The sequence below is a fragment of the Odocoileus virginianus genome, chromosome 34, assembly GCF_023699985.2.
Source record: "Odocoileus virginianus isolate 20LAN1187 ecotype Illinois chromosome 34, Ovbor_1.2, whole genome shotgun sequence".
Classification (NCBI taxonomy): domain Eukaryota; kingdom Metazoa; phylum Chordata; class Mammalia; order Artiodactyla; family Cervidae; genus Odocoileus; species Odocoileus virginianus.
The window spans coordinates 28,765,820-28,788,679 of NC_069707.1; the positions used below are offsets into that span (position 1 = coordinate 28,765,820).

A 22,860-nucleotide genomic window follows, 5' to 3' on the forward strand; every position below is an offset into this window, starting at 1 on the left:
TACTATTTATCTGTAATATATATATATAGGACTCAGTTGTGTCCACTGGGTCAACAAATGCCCATCACCATCATTGCTACTAGGAATTTCATGCTGCTTAATTAATGGACATGGGTTAGTTGTCTTTAGCAGATCAAAAACCTAAGTCCTTTCACTGCCAACCAAATCTCTCCACTTTCATAAGCCCAGTGCTTGGTGAAATGATGCCAGGCAGTAGGATATGGTGTTCAGATAACTGTTTAATTCAGCAGGGGTTGAGAGTATGTGCAGTACCGCAGGGAGAAGAAGGGACGCTGGTCCTGCTGCCCGGGGCTCTCCTGAAAGAGCACCCAGTAATCTATTTTGCTCTTTTCAGTCTCTGACTATCTTTTCAATACAAATAAAAACATATTCAGTTACATAAACTGGTAGAACTTGAGGAATCGGCTCATCAAAACTATAAGTCAAGAATAACTCAAAAGTACATAAATCTCCTAAAGCAGTACATCCAAAGCATTAAAAAAAAAAAACTAAAATGAAAATCATTCCATTTTAGATTCTAGCTGAAGTACTTTCTTAGTTAAGCTCATGAACACATGGTTCCCTTGAGACCTGACTCCAGAGAAATTATTTTGGTCATTTTTTTTTCCCCCTGAAAACAGTAAAAAGAGCAAGTGCTGGAAAGGAGTCTGTTCCCTCGGGAACTTAAACTGGGAAGACAGGAAGACAGGAGCCAGAAGGCAGGAGCTCTATTAAATGCCATAAGGGGAGGTGGCGATATGCCCCACTCAAAACATTTGCTACGCCCTCTAACCTGTTTCTTTGGGATAGTACTTACTGTCACAGTCTGTGTTTCTGTAATACAAATTAGCCAACATACAGTTAGTAAATAGATGAACGATGTCAATAAGATTGAACAAGACTTTTTCCTGCATGGTTTAAGTTCACAGCCATCAAAGGCAGGCTTTCTCATAACCAAATGGAAAGACTGAGTAATTTTAGAAAAAAAAGCTGAAATGCCTTTTGCTAATGGCTGATTTAGTAGCTTCAGTAGCTGCTAGTACAAGTGAAGAAGCTACAAAAACATTTCCCCTAATTTCAGAAAAATTGTTTTGTTTGAGAGATGGAGAAATCTAAAACCTGATTGGGTTTTTAATTTTGATTAACTGATCTCTACTGAAAGTAAATTTTTTCATGGACTTGTCTTAACAGTGATGCTGGGTGCAGATACCAGCAGAGGTTTGTTTTGTTTTTTTTTTCCATTTATTTTTATTAGTTGGAGGCTAATTACTTTATATCATTACAGTAGTTTTTGTCATACATTGAAATGAATTAGCCATGGATTTACATGTATTCCCCATCTCAGTCCCCCCTCCCACCTCCCTCTCCACCCGATCCCTCTGGGTCTTCCCAGTGCACCAGCCCCAAGCACTTGTCTCATGCACCCAACCTGGGCTGGTGATCTGTTTCACCCTAGATAATATACATGTTTCAATGCTGTTCTCTTGAAACATCCCTCCCTCGGCTTCTCCCAGAGTCCACAAGTCTGTTCTATACATCTGAGTCTCTTTTTCTGTTTTGCATATAGGGTTATCGTTACCATCTTTCTAAAGTCAATATATATGTGTTAGTATACTGTAATGGTCTTTATCTTTCTGGCTTACTTCGCTCTGTATAATGGGCTCCAGTTTCACCCATCTCATTAGAACTGATTCAAATGAATTCTTTTTAATGGCTGAGTAATATTCCATGGTGTATATGTACCACAGCTTCCTCATCCATTCGTCTGCTGATGGGCATCTGGGTTGCTTCCATGTCCTGGCTATTATAAACAGTGCTGCGATGAACATTGGGGTGCACGTGTCTCTTTCAGATCTGGTTTCCTTGGTGTGTATGCCCAGAAGTGGGATTGCTGGGTCAAACATATGGAGGCTAAACAACACGCTTCTGAATAACCAACAAATCATAGAAGAAATCAAAAAAGAAATCAAAATATGCATAGAAATGAATGAAAATGAAAACACAACAACCCAAAACCTATGGGACACTGTAAAAGCAGTGCTAAGGGGAAGATTCATAGCATTACAGGCCTACCTCAAGAAACAAGAAAAAAGTCAAATAAATAACCTAACTCTACACCTAAAGCAACTAGAGGAGGAAGAAATGAAGAACCCCAGGGTTAGTAGAAGGAAAGAAATCTTAAAAATTAGGGCAGAAATAAATGCAAAAGAAACTAAAGAGATCATAGCAAAAATTAACAAAGCTAAAAGCTGGTTTTTTGAAAAAATTAACAAAATTGACAAACCATTAGCAAGACTCATTAAGAAACAAAGGGAGAAGAACCAAATTAACAAAATTAGAAACGAAAATGGAGAGATCACAACAGACAACACTGAAATACAAGGGATCATAAGAGACTACTACCAGCAGCTCTATGCCAATAAAATGGACAACTTGGAAGAAATGGACAAGTTCTTAGAGAAGTATAACTTTCCAAAACTGAACCAGGAAGAAATAGAAGATCTTAACAAAACGATCACAAGCAAGGAAATCGAAACTGTAATCAGAAATCTTCCAGCAAACAAAAGCCCAGGACCAGATGGCTTCACAGCTGAATTCTACCAAAAATTTAGAGAAGAGCTAACACCTATCTTACTCAAACTCTTCCAGAAAATTGCAGAAGAAGGTAAACTTCCAAACTCATTCTATGAGGCCACCATCACCCTAATTCCAAAACCAGACAAAGATGCCACAAAAAAAGAAAACTACAGGCCAATATCACTGATGAACATAGATGCAAAAATCCTTAACAAAATTCTAGCAAACAGAATCCAACAACATATTAAAAAGTCATTCATCATGACCAAGTGGGCTTTATCCCAGGAATGCAAGGATTCTTTAATATCCGCAAGTCAATCAATGTAATACACCACATTAACAAATTGAAAGATAAAAACCATATGATTATCTCAATAGATGCAGAAAAAGCCTTTGACAAAATTCAACATCCATTTATGATTAAAACTCTCCAGAAAGCAGGAATAGAAGGAACATACCTCAACATAATAAAAGCTATATATGACAAACCCACAGCAAGCATCACCCTCAATGGTGAAAAATTGAAAGCATTTCCCCTGAAATCAGGAACAAGACAAGGGTGCCCACTCTCACCACTACTATTCAACATAGTTTTGGAAGTTTTGGCTACAGCAATCAGGGCAGAAAAAGAAGTAAAAGGAATCCAGATAGGAAAAGAAGAAGTGAAACTCTCTCTGTTTACAGAGGTTTAATACTATATTAGTGCTTTGATTAGAATTGTTAGTTTCTATCAGCACTCTAGTTATAAGTTCCATAGATTTTAAAGTAGTCTGCAACAACTGTATTTTTCATAAGCCTCATTCTACAGAATGCAAAGCTTTATAGCAGAAAGACCTATAAAAATTATGGAATTTTGTCTCCCCTAGTAAAATGAGAACACCACTAAAAGAGAGGTTTTTCATGTTCTTGTTCAGCGCTACAGTATGAGAACTGTCAAATGCATTACGTGTGGTATCACTAGCTATTATTTATATTACTAGTATTCATAATGATCCCAAGCCTCCAAGATTGTTCATCATAATTATACATGTATTAACTACTTACTGTGTTGCCAGTGTATCTTTATATTTACTTTCTTTTCATCTGTGTGATTCTTCAATAAGTATTATTATCCCAATTTCATAAATTATGAAACTGAGGCACTGGAAAGATAAGTGTCTTCCCTAGGGTCACAGAGATAGTAAATATAGAGCCAGGAAATTCTTTTCTTTTTAGTTAACATGTTACCTAAGAGCCTCTGGAATTCTTGATATTTGCCAGAGACTACACTATCTGCTAATAGTGGGATAGTTTGATGAAAGTATTGCAGTGTTTCTACTCTCTACACGTTTTTAGCCATTTAACTTCAACATATGAGAAGGATGTATCACTGGTTACTAAAACAAAAGAACAGTCCTCTTGCTTGTGGATACGTTCTTTCCTGGAAAACAGAAATTACTTCTACTTTAGAAAGTCTTATGTTTTCATTACTCAAGTTTTGCACTTTACTACAAATGATTAGTATCTTGATTTTGCTTTGCTTCTAGATCGTTACAGAACAAGTCAGTTTCCTCTTCTATAAACACAGTTCTTGAGATGCTTGGACGTGTCTGTTTCATCTTGACCTTCTTTTTTTTAAGATAATTCCATCCATTTAATCCTACTTAATCTATACTGAATCCATCCAGTTTGTTCACATTCTTTAGAAAGTGGCATCCAGAACTGAACTTAATATTCTAGTTGTGATATGAAAAAGAGTGGTATTTTTGGTTTCTGTCATATGGATATTGTGTTTGATATTGATTTATGACCTACCATAATTTCTTGATATTTTAAAAATTTACTGTCAAACCTGTCTTCGCCTTATTTACCTGTCTGTGCCTCGGTATGCCCATCTCTTGAAAGGAGGTAATAATAGCACCCACCTCAGTGGGTGGTGCTGTTCACAGTACTGAGCTCAGTACTGTCTAGCTCACAGTAATCTCTCAGCTTTCCACTATTATTGTTTAGCCCTAAGTGCTGTGGTCCATTTATCCTTGTTGAATTTCAGCCATTTATTTTTGACTCACTGTTCTTTTGAATCCTGATTATTTTCTTCAGGCATGGTCACTCCTCAACTCTGTAACATGAGCAGATTTTGTAATGCCCTTTGTTAACTGTCTTTATTCACAACATTAGAAAAATATTGACCAACCAAACAAAATCAAAAAGGCAAAATTTTCTTTATCTATGATCATTTAAAGTTTTTATTTATCAACAAAATGCCTTATAAATAAAAGCCATTTTGCTTGGGGGATATTACTGTTTAAAAGCAGTTTCACTGTAACATTGAATTGTCCTTTAGCAAAACATTTACTTGCCTGTCTTTTAAAATAAGATTTAGTGATTGCTTGAAACTTTCCTTTTAATCAATATAAAATTTGATTCTTGTAAGGAAGCTTTAAATATATTATATAACTGAAACCAAAACTTGAGTCAATCATGCTATAAATGAAACAATTACCTAGAAAAAAATTTCAGAGTTATCATTTTATGGGTTATTGTTTTCTATTTGGGGAAAATTTAATCATAAGTTATCAAACTAGTCCTCTTTGTTTTCTGCCTAGATGGACATTTGCTGTCTCCCACTGCTCATGTTCCATAGATTCTTTCCTTACCTTGATAAACACACATTAGTTCACCAAGTTTTTTCTTCCTGTGATGCCCTTTATCTTGCCAGTTTCTCAGGGGTCCCCAGAGGTCAGTCTTCCAAGAATGCAGACACCTCTTGTTGTAACCACATTATTGGTTCACCTGTCAGTTTAATACATAAAGATTAAGTAAGATAAGTCCCTAGAGGGATTTAAACTTCTTGTTCTGTGTTTTTAATTAAACTTTATAAAGTTTTCTCATCACCATATCTTGGCCTGGTAATATGGTGCCATGAGCAGACTTCTCTTAAGGGCACTTTTTGGATTCAAAGCTTATTTTGACAAACCAGGAAATAAATTTCCTTTTCAGAAATGGAGTTGGAGTTCATAAATCTGTATTTTGTTTGGAAAATATAATTACATTGAAAGTACTACAGAAATATTTTACTGCAAAACACTATTCCTCTTTGATAAAGAACTTTAGAAGTTGAGCAATAACAACCATACCTAACATTTGTTGGGCACTCACTGTGTACTAGCCACTATGCAAAATGTTTTATGTAGGTTGCTTTAGGAATGTCATAATTCTATAAGATAAAAGCATTATCATCATCATCATCATCATCATCATCATCATTTGCCAGTAGAGAAACTGAAACACAAAAGGTCTTTAAGAGTCTTCTGGAAACATTTTAATTGAATGTGTTAAGGCACTGTGGTAGATGAGCCAAAAATATTCACTCCCTAAGAGCAGAATCATTTTATACTATTAAACCATCGCACTTAAATGTCAGTGAATGGCGCAAAGCAGATTCTGTGGAAGCTGGGAGCAGCTCGGGTAATATTAGCAGCAATTAACACCTATAAAAATAATTTTTAAGTTTTAAAACCCTGCTCTGTAGTGTGTATTATCTCATCCTATCTTTGTAGCTTGTAATGGCATTAGACAGGGGTGGTAATGAAGAGAGTGGACAGCTGAGCGCTACTGATAGAATGGCCTAGAACGACAGCTAAGAAGAGTCATGAGGACCTTGTGGACAGGAAAGAGCCAAATGCAGCTTCCTCACTCTTCATCATATACCATGGATGTTACCTAAGAAAGCCAATTGCAAACTTTGTTTCTTGGAAAACATCCCATCTACCCATCAAGAAGTTTTAATCAGATATGATTTGAGGTTAGTGGATAGGGCCTTAGATTTCCTCAGAATAGTGGCACTTCAGTTCTCATAGCTGTGGGGTGGGTTAAAGACACATAAGTAACGAGAGTAATCTGGATGTGAGAAGGGGATCTTGGGGTTTGGTGGGAAGAAAGGGGCCCAGAAGCTGTGGTTTTTCTAGTGCACTGGCAGAGTCACCTGTGACCTTGAGAAAGGAAATTACAAACACCTGCTAGGCTTCAGACTATGCTACCCACATGCCACAGACAGCTGTTTGAAGAACTGGACTAAAAAGAACAGGAATGAAAAGGTAATCGCCCAAGAATGAGGTGATTGGACTTTTCCCTTCTTCCTTGAGACCTACTTTTAAAACTCATTGTACACACTCAAGTGTCAGCTGGTGCTTAAGCATAAATGGCTCCTTAGTTGATGTTTCTAATCTTAATTATTCTTTTCTTTCTCCATTCTACTAGAAAGATCTTTATAATAAATATATAGGCTGTTAACCATTTGGTAACCAAAGAACCTGAAAATGAGTACAGCTCAATAAAATTACCACCTGCCTTGGGACTTATTTAGGTCATACCTGAATGGTCTAGTGGTTTTCCCTACTTTCTTCAATTTAAGTCTGGATGAAGCACAAGCTGGAATCAAGATTGCCAGCAAAATATCAATAACAACAGATATGCAGGTGACACCACACTTATGGCAGAAAGCAGAAAACGAAGAACAACTAAAGAGCCTCTTGATGAAAGTGAACGAGGAGAGTAAAAAAGTTGGCTTAAAACTCAACATTCAGAAAACAAAGATCATGGCATCTGGTCCCATCAGTTCATGGCAAGTAGATGGGGAAACAATGGAAACAGTGACAGACTTTACTTTTTTGGGCTCCTAAATCACTGCAGATGGTGACTGTAGCCATGAAATTTAAAGATGCTTGCTCCTTGGATGGAAAGTTATGACCAAACTAGACAGAATATTAAAAAGCAGAGACATTACTTTGCCAACAAAGGTCAGTCTAGTCAAGGCCATGATTTTTCCAGTGGTCATGCATGGATGTGAGAGTTGGACTATAAAGAAAGCTGAGCACCGAAGAATTGATGCTTTTGAACTGTGGTGTTGGAGAAGACTCTTGAGAGTCCCTTGGACTGCAAGGAGATCCAGCCTGTCCATCCTAAAGGAAATAAGTCTTGAATATTCATTGGAAGGACTGATGCTGAAGCTGAAACTCTAATACTTTGGCCACCTGATTTGAAGAACTGACTCATCTGAAAAACCCTGATGCTGGGAAAGATTGAAGGTAAGAGAAGAAGGGGGTGGCAGAGGATGAGATAGTTGTCCAACTCAATCATGTCTGACTCAATGGACATGAATTCGAGTAAGCTCCTGGAGTTGGTGATGGACAGGGAATCCTGGTGTGCTGCAGTCCATGGGGTCGCAAAGAGTCAGACACCACTGAGTGACTGAACTGAACTTGAGGCATATATGTCACTGGTCCACCAGCTCCCTGGAGAAGGAGTGGCAACCCACTCCAGTATCCTTGCCTGGGAGATCCCATGGACAGAGCCTGGTGGGCTACAGTCCATGGGGTTGCAAAAAGTCGGACACAACTGAGCAGCTAACACTACCAGCTGCTTAGTTCTTACTGACAAAGCCTTGGTGATGTATTAAACTTACCTATTTCTCTTATGTTCAACGTATATTGTTTACTCCTTCTGTTACATTTTTACAGTATGACCTCGTTTGTGCATTTCCACAGCCAGAATCAAGGCTCTTCTCTCTGACATGAATTGCTATGGTCTCCACCTCTGTTTTTTGCTTCTATCTGTTCCTTTATTCATCATGGCTTACTTCACTTTTTGTAACCCTAATTTCTATGATATTCTTTTTTTTTTTTAGTAACAGCTTTATTTGGATATCATTCACATAGAAAAATGTTTATTCTTTATAGTCTTCAGTTCATTGAATTTTAGTCTGTTCACTTTTGAATCCATCACTAGTATCCAATTTTAAAGCATAGTGCTCACCCCGAAAAGAAATCCCGTACTCAGTAGCAGTCACGGCCCCACTCCATGGCTTTCTCTCCCTAGCCCCTGGCAAATAATAATCTGATTTCTGTCTCTCTGGATTTGCCTATTCTGGACATTTTACATAAATGCAGTCATAATATACGTGACCTTTCATATTTAGCTTCTTTCACTTGGCATGTTTTCAGAGTTCATCCATGTTATAGTATGAATCAGAATTTTATTCCTTTTTATGGCTGAATAATAGTTATGTATATGCCACATTTTATTTATTCTTTCATTCATTGATGAGCATTTGGGTTGCTCCGGTTTTAGCTCTTTTGAATAATGCTGTATGAACATTTACATACAAGGTTTTGTGTGGACATAGGTTTTCATTTCTCTTGAGTGTATATTTAGTACTGAAATTGCTGTGTCATATAGTAACCGTGTTTAACATTTTGAGGAACTGCCAAAATGTTCTCTAAAGTGCCTGAACCATTTTACAGTCCCACCAGCCAAGTATGAGGGTTTCAATTTCTCCACATCCTCACCAACACTTGTTAGTATCTTTTTTATTATAGTCATTTTATTGAGTGAAAAGTGATATCTCCTGGTTTTTATTTGCATTTTTTAATGATTAATGCTGTTAGCATATTTTCTAGTGCTATTTGTTTCTCTTATTTGGATAATTTATTCAAATTCTTTGACCATTTTCTAGTTGAGCAAATTATAATTATATTTTACTATATAATTGTCTAAATTAGATATAATTTAATGAATATGGTATGTATGTATGTAAATATGTAGGGGATTCAGATCTTATCATACCAAGGGTAGAAATACAGTTTTGTTTTTAGAAGTGGAGTTGAAGTTAGCACATCTACATTTAATTTGGAAAATAGGATCACATTTATAGTTGTGGGTGCCCTATAGAAATATTTCTATTTTAAAACACCATGCCTCTGTGATAACTCAAAGAACTCTAGCAGTTGAATCATAATAATTATACCTGACACATACTGTATGTTTTTCATATACCAGGAATATAGCATATAAATATATATTACATAAAAATCAACTATATAATTATGTAACTCATATATATAGATATGATATAGATATATTCACATTATTTATATCTAGTTGGGTTTGCTTTTTATTGACTTCTAAGAGCTCTTTATATACTCTGGATACAAGTCTCTTCGTTCTGTAGGTTGCCTTTTTCTGTTTCTTGATCATGTCCTTTGAAGCACAAAATTGTTTTTTAGCCTTTACAAAGTTCAGTTTTTCTATTCTTTTCTTTTGTTACTTTTGCTTTTGGTACAATATCTAAGAAACCATTGTCTGATCTAAGGTCACAAAGATTTACTCCTGTGTGTTCCTGAAGAGATGTATACATTTAACTCTTACCTCTAGGTCTATGTATAATCCATTTTGAGTTAATTTTTATATATGAGTTAGGTTTGTAACTTTATTTTTTTGCATGTATCTATCCAATTTTCCTAACACCATTTATTAAGAAGGCTGTTATTTCCCTATTTAATGGTCTTGGCACACTTTTCAGTTTTTGAGCATGAATATAAGGACTTATATCTGGACTCTTAATTCTATTGCATTGATCCATTTGCCTTTCTTTATGTTAGTAGTTCACTGTAGCTTTGTAGTAAGTTTTAAAAGCAGAGTTTGTCCTCCAACTTTGTCCTCTTTCCGTATTATTTTGCTATTCTATGTCTCTTGCATTTCTGTATGAATTTTAAAAATCACCTCAATTTCTACAAAGCTTTTGATAGTGATTGTGTTGAATCTGTAGATCAAAATTGAGTATAGTATTTTTCCAATCTAATAACATGGGCCTTTCAATTTATATAGGTCTTCTTTAATTTATATCAATGATACTTTGTTTTCAGTATATAAGTCTCAGAAATTTTATTTCAAGTATTTTCTCATCTTTGATATTATTGTAAATGGAATTAGTTTAATTATTTAGACTGTTCAGTCCTTGGGTATAGAAATATAATTGACTTTTTATATTCAACTGTATTCTGTAACCTTAGTGAATTTGTTTACTACTTCTAAAATATGTTTTGAAGGGTTTTTTTGTGGATTCCTTGAGGTTGTCTATACAGAAGATCATGTCACCTGCTAATATAGCTCTACTTCTTTCTTTCCGTCTTGACGCCTTTCTTTTTTCTTGCCTAGTTTATTGGCTAAAATCTCCAGTATGATGTTGAAGTAAAAAAAGTTGTGTCTTTGTCTTGTCTTGCTCATAATCTGAGAGGAAAAGCTATCAGTCTTTGACCTTTAAATATATTGTTAGCTGTGCATTTTTGTGCATAACCTTTCTTGTATTGTTACTTTATTGAGTGTTTTTATCAGGAAAGGATGTTGGATTCGATAAATGCTTCTTCTGTATTTATTGAAATTGTTATGTGGGTTTTCTCCTTAATGCTATTAATATGGTCTGTTACATAGACTGTCATATGTTAAACCAAACTGTCATTTCTACAATAAATCTGACTTGATCATAGTGTATAATCTTTTTTATATGTTCTAGATTCTTTTTACTGGTATTTTGTTGATGTTTTTACATCAGTATTCATAAGAAGTGTGTAGTTTTCTTGTCCAGCTTTGGGATCATGGTAATACTGACTTCATAAAATGAGTTGGAAAGTGTTCATTTCTCTTTCATTTTTTGGAAGAATTTTGTAAAAGATTGACATTACTTTTTTTAACCTTTGGTACAGTTCACCAGTGTTTCATTCTGTACCTCAGCTTTTCTTCACGAGAAGTTTTTCATTGCTAAGTCAGTCTCTTTAGTCTTAGGTCTATTCAGATTTTCTTCTTCTTCAGTCAGTTTTAAGTTGTGTCTTTCTAGAAATTTGTCCCTTTCATCTGGGGGCCAATAGTGATATCTCATCTCTCATCCCTGACTTTTGTTGTTTTGGGTGTTACCTTCTACTCCACCACCTTTAGTTAGTCTAGCAAAAGTTTTGTTAATTTCCTTGGTCTTTCATAGAACCAGTTTTTGGTTTTGTTAATTTTCTCTTCTTTTTCTGTTTGCTATTTTTTATTTCTATCTTAATGTTTATCATTTCCTTCCTTCTGCTTGCTTTGGGTTTAGTTTTATTTTTCCAGTTTTAAAGTATAAGGTTACCTTATTGTTTTGATTTTTTCTCAGTGAAAACACTTACGCTATAAAATTTCCTCAAATTATTACTTTTGCCATTCCAAATACACTTTAGTATATCATGTTTATCTTTTCATTTATTTTTCTCTAATTTCCTTGGTGTTCTTTTTTCTCACCCGTTGGTTATTTAGGAATATATTGTTTAATTTCTACACCTTTGTGAATTTCCCAAGTGTCTTCCTGATTCTATTTTCATTTCACTGTGGTTGGAGAACACATTTTTATGATTTCTGGGTTTTTTTAAGGCTTATTTTATGGCATAGCATATTGTTTATTCTAAAGATTGTTCTACATGTACTTAGAAGAATATGTATTCTGCTCTTATTAGGTGGAGTATTCTATAGTTATCTGTTAGATCTAGTTGATTTTTAGTGTTGATCAACTCTTCCATGTTGACCTGCCTAGTTCTATTCATTATAGAAAGTGAGAGTATTGGAGTCTCAACAGCTCGTTGTTGAATCACCTACCTTACCTTTAAATTCTGTCTTTTGCTTTATGTATTTTGAGACTTTTTATCTGCGTATATATTCATACTTATTTATGGCTTCTTGATTGACCATTTTATCATTAAAATGTCCTTCTTTATCTTTACTGACAATTTTTGTCTTAAATTATATTTTGCCTCTTAACAGAACAGCCTCTCCAGCTCTCTTTTGGTTTCTGTTTGTATGGCCTCTTTTTTCTTTCTTTTCAACTTTATTGTGCTTTTTTCCATTCTGATAATCTCCGCATTCCATTTGGAGTGCTTAATCTATTTCCATTTAATTTAATTATTGATAAGATAGAATTAGGTCTGCAATTAGGTTTTTTTAAATTTCTGATGTATTTTTTGTTCCTTTCCTCTTTAATTACTCACTTTTTTTGATTAAAGTAATATTTTTTAATATACCAATATAAATCCCTTTACTTTTTGTGTTATACTTGAGTTATTTTCTTAGTAGTTACCCTGAAAATTGCAATTTACATCTTGATACAGTTTAGATTAGTACCAACTTAATTTCAATAGCGTGTAAAAACTTTAATTCAGTTCTTTTCCCTCCTGCCTCCTTTTTGCTGTTATGGTCATAGGAATTGTATCTTTATACACTGTAAACCATCAGCATATCTTATAATTCTTTATGAAGTTACCTTTTAAATCAGGCGAAAAGTTGCTTTTAAAAAGGACACTTATACTTAGGAAGCATCACTACGAACAAAGCTAGTGGATGTGATGGAATTCCAGTTGAGCTATTTCAAATCCTGAAAGATGATTGAAAGTGCTGCATTCAATATGCCAGCAAATTTAGAAAACTCACCAGTGGCCACAGGAGACTGGAAAAGGTCAGTTTTCATTCCAATCCCTAAGAAAGGCAATCCCAAAGAATGCTCAAACTACCACACAGTTGCACTCATCTCACACACTAGTAAAGTAGTGCTCAAAATTCTCCAAGCCAGGCTTCAGCAATACGTGAACCGAGAACTTCCAGATGTTCCAGCTGGTTTTAGAAAAGGCAGAGGAACCAGAGATCAAATTGTCAATATCCGCTGGATCATAGAAAAAGCAAGAGAGTTCCAGAAAAACATCTATTTCTGCTTTATTGACTACACCAAAGCCTCCGACTGTGTGGATCACAATAAACTGTGGAAAATTCTGAAGGAGATGGGAATACCAGACCACCTGACCTGCCTCTTGAGAAGTCTGTATGCAGGTCAGGAAGCAACAGTTAGAACTGTACATGGAACAACAGACTGGTTCCAAATAGGAAAAGGAGTACATCAAGGCTGTATATTGTCACCCTGCTTATTTAACTTATATGCAGAGTACATCATGAGAAACACTTGTTTGGAAGAAGCACAAGCTGGAATCACGATTGCTGGTAGAAATATCAATAACCTCAGATATGCAGATGACCCTACCCTTATGGCAGAAAGTGAAGAGGAACTAAAAAGCCTCTTGATGAAAGTGAAAGAGGAGAGTGAAAAAGTTGGCTTAAAGTTTAACATTCAGAAAACTAAGATCATGGCATCTGGTCCCATCACCTCATGGAAAATAGATGGGGAGACAGTGGAAACAGTGTCAGACTTTATTTTTGGGGGCTCCAAAATCACTGCAGATGGTGACTGCAGCCATGAAATTAAAAGATGCTTGTTCCTTAGAAGAAAAGTTATGACCAACCTAGATAGCATATTAAAAAGCAGAGACATTACTTTGCCAACAAAGGTCCGTCTGGTCAAGGCTATGGTTTTTCCAGTGGTCATGTATGGATGTGAGAGTTGGACTGTGAAGAAAGCTGAGCGCCGAAAAATTGATGCTTTTGAACTGTGGTGTTGGAGAAGACTCTTGAGAGTCCCTTGGACTGCAAGGAGATCCAACCAGTCCATCCTAAAGGAGATAGGTCCTGGGTGTTCATTGGAAGGACTGATGCTGAAGCTGAAACTCCAATACTTTGGCCACCTCATGCGAAGAGTTGACTCGCTGGAAAAAGACCCTGATGCTGGGAGGGATTGGGGACAGGAGGAGAAGGGGACGACAGAGGATGAGATGGTTGGATGGCATCACCGACTCAATGGGCATGAGTTTGAGTGAACTCCGGGAGTTTGTGATGGACAGGGAGGCCTGGCCTGCTGTGATTCATGGGGTCGCAAAGAGTCGGACACGACTGAGCGACTGAACTGAACTGAACTGATACTCTCTTTGCATTTATTTATGTGATTACGTTTATCAGTGCTCTTTATTTATATGGATTTGAGTTACTGTCAAGTGCCCTTTTATTGCAGCCTGAAGGACTCCCATTAAGTTTTTCTTAAAGGGCAGGTCAGCTAGCAACAAACTCTGCTATCATTTATCTGGGAATGTATTAGTTTCTTCTTTTTTTACATGGTAATTTTGTTGGATATTGAATAGTAGATTGAGTTTTCTTTCCACACTTAATTGAAAGCATCATTTTACTAACTTCTGAACTCCAAAGTTTCTGATGAGAAATCTACTGATAATCTTATTGAGAGTCCCTTCTATGTGATAAATTGTTTTACTTTCGCTGCTTTCAAGATTCTTGGTCTTCAGTAGTTTGGCTATGATGTATCTAGGTGTGGATCTTTCTTACACTGCATGGATTTTGTTTAAGCTCTTGAATGTGCAGATTAATTTTTTAAATCATTTTTGGGAAGTTTGTGCCATTATTTCTCTGAATCTTCTTTCTTCTCTTTTCTCTCTTCTGTGCCATGTGCTAAGTCACTTCAGTCATGTCTTACTCTGTGCTATAACCCTATGGACTATAGCCTGCCAGGCTCCTCAGTCCATGAGATTCTCCAGACAAAAATACTAGAGTGGGTTGCGTTTTCTTCTCCAGATCTTCCCAACCCAGGGATTGAATCCCCATCTCTTAAGTCTTCTGCTTTGGCAGGTGGGTTCTTTACCACTAGCGCCACCTGTGAAGCCCTGTCTCCAGGCAAGAATACTGGGAGTGGGTAGCCATTCCCTTCTCCAGGGAATCTTCCCAACCCAGGAATCGAACCTGGGTCTCCCACATTGCAGGCAGATTCTTTACTGTCTGAGCCACGAGGGAATCCCCTCTAGTGAATGTTGTACTTTTCAGCTCCAGAATTTCTATTAACTGATTTCTATTTTGCCATTTGAAATACTGTGTGGGAAGTTTTAGAACCTCTTACTCAACCATCTTCATCTCTGTATGTATCACAGTTATATTTGTATGCTAAAGTAGAGACGTTTTCCATCAAGCTTCTTCTTCTGTAATTATATTACTATCTCTTCTTCCTCATTAAACCAAATACTCACATGTGTATACATGAACTTTTCTCAGAATTTTTGGATTATCATTGGAATTAGAAATAGGCAAGCCTCAGTGTTTAAATAAATGAGCAGTTACTTATTGATGTCTTACTATCAGCAGCCTAAGGAGCTTTTCTTTTTCCATTTAAATTTATTATTTAAGATTCCTGCAGAGTCTTCCCAAATTAACTCAGCTTATAGTCACTTCAGTATAAATATAAACTGTAGTGATCGATGGACACACATGTTAGTATACATATATAAGCTGTCACTTTGGCCTGATTTCTGCCTACCATATAACTTCCTGGTTTGAAAGCTTCAACGAGTTGTAACTGAGAAGGTAATGTAAAGAAAAGCGCTTTGATGATCTTCTTCAGGTACCATCTATAATAGAAATACCAAGTCTTAAAGATCCTCCTTTGGGCATAAATCTTAGCAAAAGCCAAAGTCAGTGAACCAGACGTATATTTACTTGGTTCCACGAAGGCCTCTAACTTCAAACTTAAATATGTAAGGTTAGTGATGAACAGCATAGATTTAGGAGAAGAGCAAACCTGCTAACATTTAGAATCTGCCAAACTCTGTGATTTAGACAAATAATAATCTTTTAGTTTATAATTGAGGAAACAAAAGCATATATATGAACATGAAAGTTCCTCAGTCGTGTCCGGCTCTTTGCAACCTATGGACTGTAGCTTGCCAGGCTCCTCTGTCCATGGAATTCTTCAGGCCAGAATACTGGGGTGGATAGCTGTTCCCTTCTCCAGAGGATCTTCCAAACTCAGGGATTGAACCCAGGTCTCCCACATTGTAGGTGGTTTCTTTACCAGGATTCATGTTCCTGCATTGTGGGAGACCTGGGTTCAATCCCTGGGTCAGGAAGATCCCCTGGAGAAGGAAATGGCAACCCACTCCGGTACTCTTGCCTGGAAAATCCCATGGATGGAGAAGCCTAGTAGGCTTCAGGCCTTGGGGTCACAAAGAGTCGGACATGACTGAGTAACTTCACTTTCACTTTTCTTTACCAGCTGAGACACCAGGGAAGCCCAAGAATCCTGGAGTGGGTAGCCTATCCCTTCTTCAGGGGAACTTCCCAACCCAGGAATCGAACTGGGGGTCTCCTGAATTGCAGGTGGATTCTTTACCAGCTGAGCTACCTGGGAAGCCCATACAAAGGCATGATAAGTACTAAATAGGGTAGTTATGGGTGTATATGTGAACATGTGTGTGCATGCAAATATATAATGTGTGCATATATTTGTGTGTGCATACATTACAAACACATACATATGTAGTGTAAAATGCTTAGCACATGCCTGAGTAGTTCTCAGAAATATTAAGTACTATAACCCTTTGTATGCATTATATAATTGCTTGTTGTTTAGTCGCTGAGTTGTGCCCGCCTCTTTTGTGTTCCCATAGACTGGAACCCTCCAGGCTTTTCTGTCCTTGGGATTTCCCAGACAAAAATCCTGAAGTGAGCTGCCATTTCCTTCTCCAGGGCATCTTGCTGACCTAGGGATCGAACCCATATCTCCTGCATTGGCAGGCAGATTCTTTACCACTGAACCACCAGGGAAGCCCCAATTTATTAGTATAGTAATAAAATAGTTCCAGAATGGAACAGGACAAGTCTGATTGAAGAATGCAGTAGGAGAAAAAAAGAATATTCCATTTTTCATAAGGAGTATAATTTCTGTGTATAATCTTCATAAACCACTGCTTTGAAGTATGAAGTATAAAATTTATAACTATTAAGACTGTGTATAAAACTGAATAATATGTTTGCAAATACTCAGATTTACTTTTGTTTAAAAATATTGTCTTCAACTAGTTCTTTTTTACTGATTTTACATTTACTCATAGCTCATAGTTTGTTAAGAGAATTTTAAAGTGATTATACTTTTTTAAGTAATTCATAAATTATTTTAATACTCATTATCACCATGCACCCTAGTACTCTTTATTGGCAGCTTAAAAGTAGAGAAACAGCAGAGTGACTTGTGCAGATATTAAAGGTATATCCTTTTGTCCATAGGGCCACCAGACCAAAAACAATGACACATAAAACGGAAACTCCCAGGGACAGGGCTGTGATCACTTCTTTCTCTCCAGCCTATAAAAATAGCTCAGACACAGTTGTATCTAATAATTATTGCTGGGTGAATAGGTTTAATCTTTCAATTTTGCTTGTTTTTCTATTTTAAAAATTTCTCTAATCCTTAAGAGGTTGTAGGGAAACCTAAGAAATGTTTACTATGACTCCTAGTTGCAGTTTGAGCATGAGCTTGTTGAAAAAAATGATGAAGTAGATGTTAAAATTACTCAAATCTGGAGCTAGTCAGCATTTCAGTGAGACGAGGGAAATAGAAAGATAAGTAAAATAGGAAAGGAGAAACAAGTTTACTTTTTATAAGTTTTGCCAGTAACAGTTTGTTATAAAGCTTGATTTTATATTTTAAAATGTTTCTTAACCAAATGTTTGTTAACCATGTAGTTGCATATTTGATATGTGCAGAAAATAAACATACATGTTTTATAAAGTAGGTCATCAAAATAAAGTTAGCTAAACCTTAAAGTACATCAGAATCGCCTGGCAGGCTTCTTAAAACAGATTTCTGAGTCCATCCCCAGAATCTATGGTTTTAGTTGGTCTGGAATGGGGCCCAAGAATTTGCATTTCTAACCAGTTTCCAGGTAATGTTGTCATTGCTAATCTGGAAGCCACACTTTGGGTACCCTCATCTATACCGATGACTCATAATTCTCCTTTTGTTATCCCTCCCAAGAAAAATAAAGCGCATTATCATTTTTCTTCGCTAACAACAACAAAAATAATCCACAGTCCAATCTATAAAAGTCTGCATCATTTTCTTGATTTTTTTTTTAAAGGAAATAACCAATACAGAGATGTATTTTAGAGCCTTTTTCAACAAAGCACTAAGAATTCACTGAAACAAAGTATGTGAATGGTGATGTTCAGTAAGGTGTTTAATTAATACCAATCATGGTATAAAACCAGTAGCTTTATTTATAAAGTCCAAAGTCTCAGTCATTCCTATTTGTCAAAGAAGTAAAAAGTATTTCCAACCGGTAAATTCCAAAGAAATGCTTTATCACTATTCTTCTTTAATTATGACTAGCAGGCTTTTCCCGTGTGGTATAATAGCAATCAAACAAGCTCTTCTGGTTCATGTATGATCACAACAAATATAGTCACACTGTTATCCAGCAAATCAGTATTTTGAATTCATATTAAAATTTGTGAATGCTTTTCTTTTGTAATAGATATTTGAATACCTGGCATGGTAGAATTTTAGAAATGGAAGGCATACCACCTGGCATCTGGTCTAGACCCCTTAGTTCACACACATCCAGTTTGTGTTTTGTGGTATGTTTTAGCTTTCGAGGCCCAGTCAGGACTGAAAACTCACTATCTTGATTCCTAGTTTAGTATTTTTTCCATTAACCTCTACCAGGAGGTATTAGAAATTAAATATTTTCAGTTATCTGTTTAGTGAAGCATTTAAGGTCCATATATACTATCATTATATAGCAGATAGTTTAATACAGAGACAATAAACTTTGTGCAATTATTATTTCCTTTCTTTATCTTTTTTCTTAATCACACTAATCTTTCTTTCTTATTATCCAGATAAGATCAGTTAAAAATAATAGGACTTTAGTTTCTTTTTATGAGTATCTTCAGAGTTGTCTTATTTAGTGTTCATGGAAATAATTGTAAGAGACTGTGTATATTTCTATCACATGATGCTAGAAGTAGGGTTATATGTTTTTCCATTTGTCTCATGAAATAAAATACAATCCCAGTGTCACTGTTAGTAAAGGAGTCATTTGAATGTTTAGTAATGTACTTCTGTACAATTGAGGATTTATCGTTAAATTTGATTTTCTACTAAAGTTTTTAATCTGCTCTTTTATTCTGTTTCAATAATAAAGACCAAATAGTCCTTGTCATAATTGAGAAATGAGACTTTCTTAAAGTTTAATTTCACTTGCTAACTACTGGGAGGCAGCAGGCTTGCACTCCCGGTGGGGGGACTGGTAGGGGTGAGGGGACCATGCCCGGGATGGCTCATGGGCCGGGCCAGTGATTCTCAGTTGTGCAGTGATTGGCGACTGGGCAGTGGGCAAGACGTACCTACATAGGAACTGTGCCAGCAGCATCTTCCTCGAGAATTATGTGCCTGCCGTCTTCAACTAGTACACAGTCAGCGTAACCAAAGGCGACAGCCAGTACCTCCTGATTCTCTATGACACAGCCTAACAGGAAGGCTGAGAACAGACAAGACTGATCATCTGAGGCTTTTATCTCATCCGATGACTGATGTTCTCCTTCTGTGCTTCTCTGTGGTAAATGTAGCCTTACTTCAAAATGTGAAAGAGGAGTGGGTAACAGAACTGAAGTAATACGCGCTAAATATACTCAGATCTCCAAGGTGATCCCCAAACAAGACAAAGATATGAACGAAAACCCTGTGTCTGGAATAAGGGTGGAAACTAGAAAAAGAAATGGCTATGTGGAATGTTCAACTTTAACACATCAGGGATTGAAGTGTTTAATGAGCTATCATAGCCATTTTAACTCCAAAGAAACACACAGTAAAAAAAAAAAAAAAGTTCAAGATGTATAAATTGTTGTTTCATTTCATAAGAAACATTTCCAGTGGCCAAGAAAATAGTCCGTTTCTCTCAGAAAGTATATGAAATGCTACAGCTATCCTCAGACCTCTTGTATATAGTGAAGCAGTTTAAAACTTGAGAGTATTTAAAAACACTTTTGTCAGAATTCTATAAAATTCATTAAGAATGTTTCCCTAAAAACTGAAGAAGCAGCAAACCCATCTAAAGCCACAATCTATTCTAAATACTTTATTTCAACTAGAAAGTACTGTCTCTCAGGAGTTTCATAGTTAAAAAGCTACAATCACATCGTGTTGTAACCAGGTGGAAAACAGTGCTATAAAGACAGACCTGGCTTACCATCCATAATTTTGCATAGTCCTTCTGGAATCTATGCAAAGAAGCATCTGCTCCCTTTGCTCCAATTACTTGTTTTTGTATGTAAGTTGCTTTCTATTTTAATATATACAGAGTGGTGAAATAACAAGGCCAGCCACATAGCCAAAGGTCACTCCAGGCCTACAAGAGATGGACATGCCAGAGGAAAGAATGTATAAGATCAACGAAGAATAAAGGTTTTATCATCACTTGAGCCAGAAGTGTAACGTAAATATTTCTAACACCTGATGTGCTTTCTTTAAGAATACCAAGAGTGTAATAAAGTCCCATTTATCATGAAAACTAAAAACGTACACATTTTAGTTAATGTGCATTAAATACCTGTAACAAGGCTTCTGTCAAGAAAAATAAAATAGTTTCTGAGGTGTTTCTTTTTGTTTCATCTTATATTAATTGATAATAATGCTGCCAATAACCATCAGAGGTGCCCTTAATAAGTCTTTGGCTGAGTACTGATCTGCACCTGCATGGGGCAAAACTCCATAAGGAAAGAACCGTCAGAAATGAGCAGGCTACCCAACAGAAAGAAAATAGTTGTCAGTCCTGCCAGCTAGATGGAAAAGTCTCCTAATATATGGGGTGTCAGGGAGAATTATCAGGAGAATCACGCCTTGGTAGTGGAGTTTATTGAGTCCTAGAGAAAAATCTTCCTGAATATGCTGTAACAAAACTTGAAAGCAAGCCTGAAAAGGGTCAAACCAATCTCAGGTCACTACCTGCCAGAAAAATGTCCAACAGTCTTCAAAAGAATACAAGAAAATCCAGCACTCACCACAGTAAGCTACATACACTTTAGTTTTCCAGGACTGTTGTGTCAAATTACCATGAACATAGTGTGGTTTAAAAGAAGGAAAATTTATTCTTTCACTGGTCTGAAGGGCAGCATTCTGAAATCAGGGTAGCAGAGTAAGAACCAAAGGGAAGAGGTGCCTCACTGCAGTTGGGCACGAAGAAACCCCCTGACGATTATGGACCCACAGAGGCAGCGTTGGAGGAGAAAGTGCTCGAGTGTATGATTTATTCAACGTAACTTGGTTGGTTGGATGACTTGGGGTCATTTTGAGTGTTAATTTTGGGATTGCATCACGGATAACATTGCAAGGAACATTGCCTGTTGAGGAATACTGGTTAATGTTCCTTCAGCACAGTGGTATCCATTGAGAAGTCTTCAGAGGCAACTGTTTTAATGAAAAACCTCACAGAAGATAATGCAAAGAGGAATTCACCTAAATGTCTTATGGTAGCCTAGCAGACTCTGCCTAAACCAAGATATAGTATCTGGCAAGCACTGCTAAGAAGTCTGAGAAATATGTCCAAAAAAAAAAAAAAAAGCTTACCAATGACCCTTCTGCCATGAGAGACTATGCCCAAGCAACTCAGCAAGCTTTAAGTACGGGAGGGAACTCTGTTTCAAATATGTCAATAATGGTCAGGGTGATCAAGTAGATTTTTGGGAAGATTTTATTTCCTAGACCTGTCATTACCAATGTGAGCACATAAACACATATTTTTAAATTTCTGTCAAAAAAATAAAGATTGCTAAAAGATTTCATAAGTCAAGAGAATTTCACAAAGATTTCATCAGTTCAATATTTGGATCATAGTACTGAGGGATGAGGGCTTTCCCAGTGGTAAAGAACCGTCCTGCCAATGCAGGAGACATAAGAGATGTGGGCTTCAGTCCCTAGGCCGGAAAGATCCCCTGGAGGAGGGCATGGCAACCCATCCAGTATTCTTGCCTGGAGAATCCCCATGGACAGACAAGCCTGGTGGACTACAATCCATGGGCTCGCAAAGAGTCCGACATGACTGAAGAATGATATTTTGTGACACCTATGTGCAGACTACCATATGCACAAAATGGTACATTATAGAAGATACTTTGCAAGAGAGTGGTCAGAATAGATTTGCTGTGACAAGATCTACCAAAATAAGAAGAAAATAGAAATAGTATTAATTCATGACAAAACTGCATGAAATTGTGTCTTCCAATGCTTGGAGAATAAAGCTCCCAGTATGGCTTTACTTTATCCTAAAACAGTGAAATGACCATGAAATCTAATTGTAGATGGGGAAGACATGACTTCTGCCGAAGGCACTGCCAAATTAAAAGAAGCAGAGTTTACTGTGTATACTGTGATGCTCAGAAGAGAGTAATAGTAGTAAAAGTAGCGAAAGCGTTAGTTGTTCAGTCGTGTCCAACTCTTTGTGACCCCATGGACTGTAGCCCTCCGTCCATGGAATTCTCCAGGCAAAAATACCGGAGTGGGTTGCCATTTCCTCCTCCAGAGGAATCTTCCCAACCCAGGGATCGAACCCGGGTCTCCCACATTGCAGGCAGATTCTTCACTGTCTGAGCCACCAGGAAAGCCTCAGAAGAGAGTAAGTGTCTTCAGATGAGAAGATAATGAGAAAAGCACACAGGGGGACTTCATTGGTGGCGCAGTGGCTAAGACTCTGCTCTCCCAATGCAGGGGGCCTGGGTTCAGTCCCTGGCCAGGGATCTAGA

At 36.8% G+C, this 22,860-nt stretch overlaps 1 protein-coding gene and 1 pseudogene across 13 annotated transcripts in view; both read left to right on the forward strand.

Annotated features, from left to right (window-relative positions):
* The window catches only part of AHI1 (Abelson helper integration site 1), a 220,548-nt gene that overhangs the window by 153,633 nt on the left and 44,055 nt on the right, over positions 1-22,860 (forward strand). The gene's annotated exons all lie outside the window — the stretch shown is intronic.
* LOC110130895 (rho-related GTP-binding protein RhoQ pseudogene) lies at positions 16,136-21,885 on the forward strand (annotated as a pseudogene).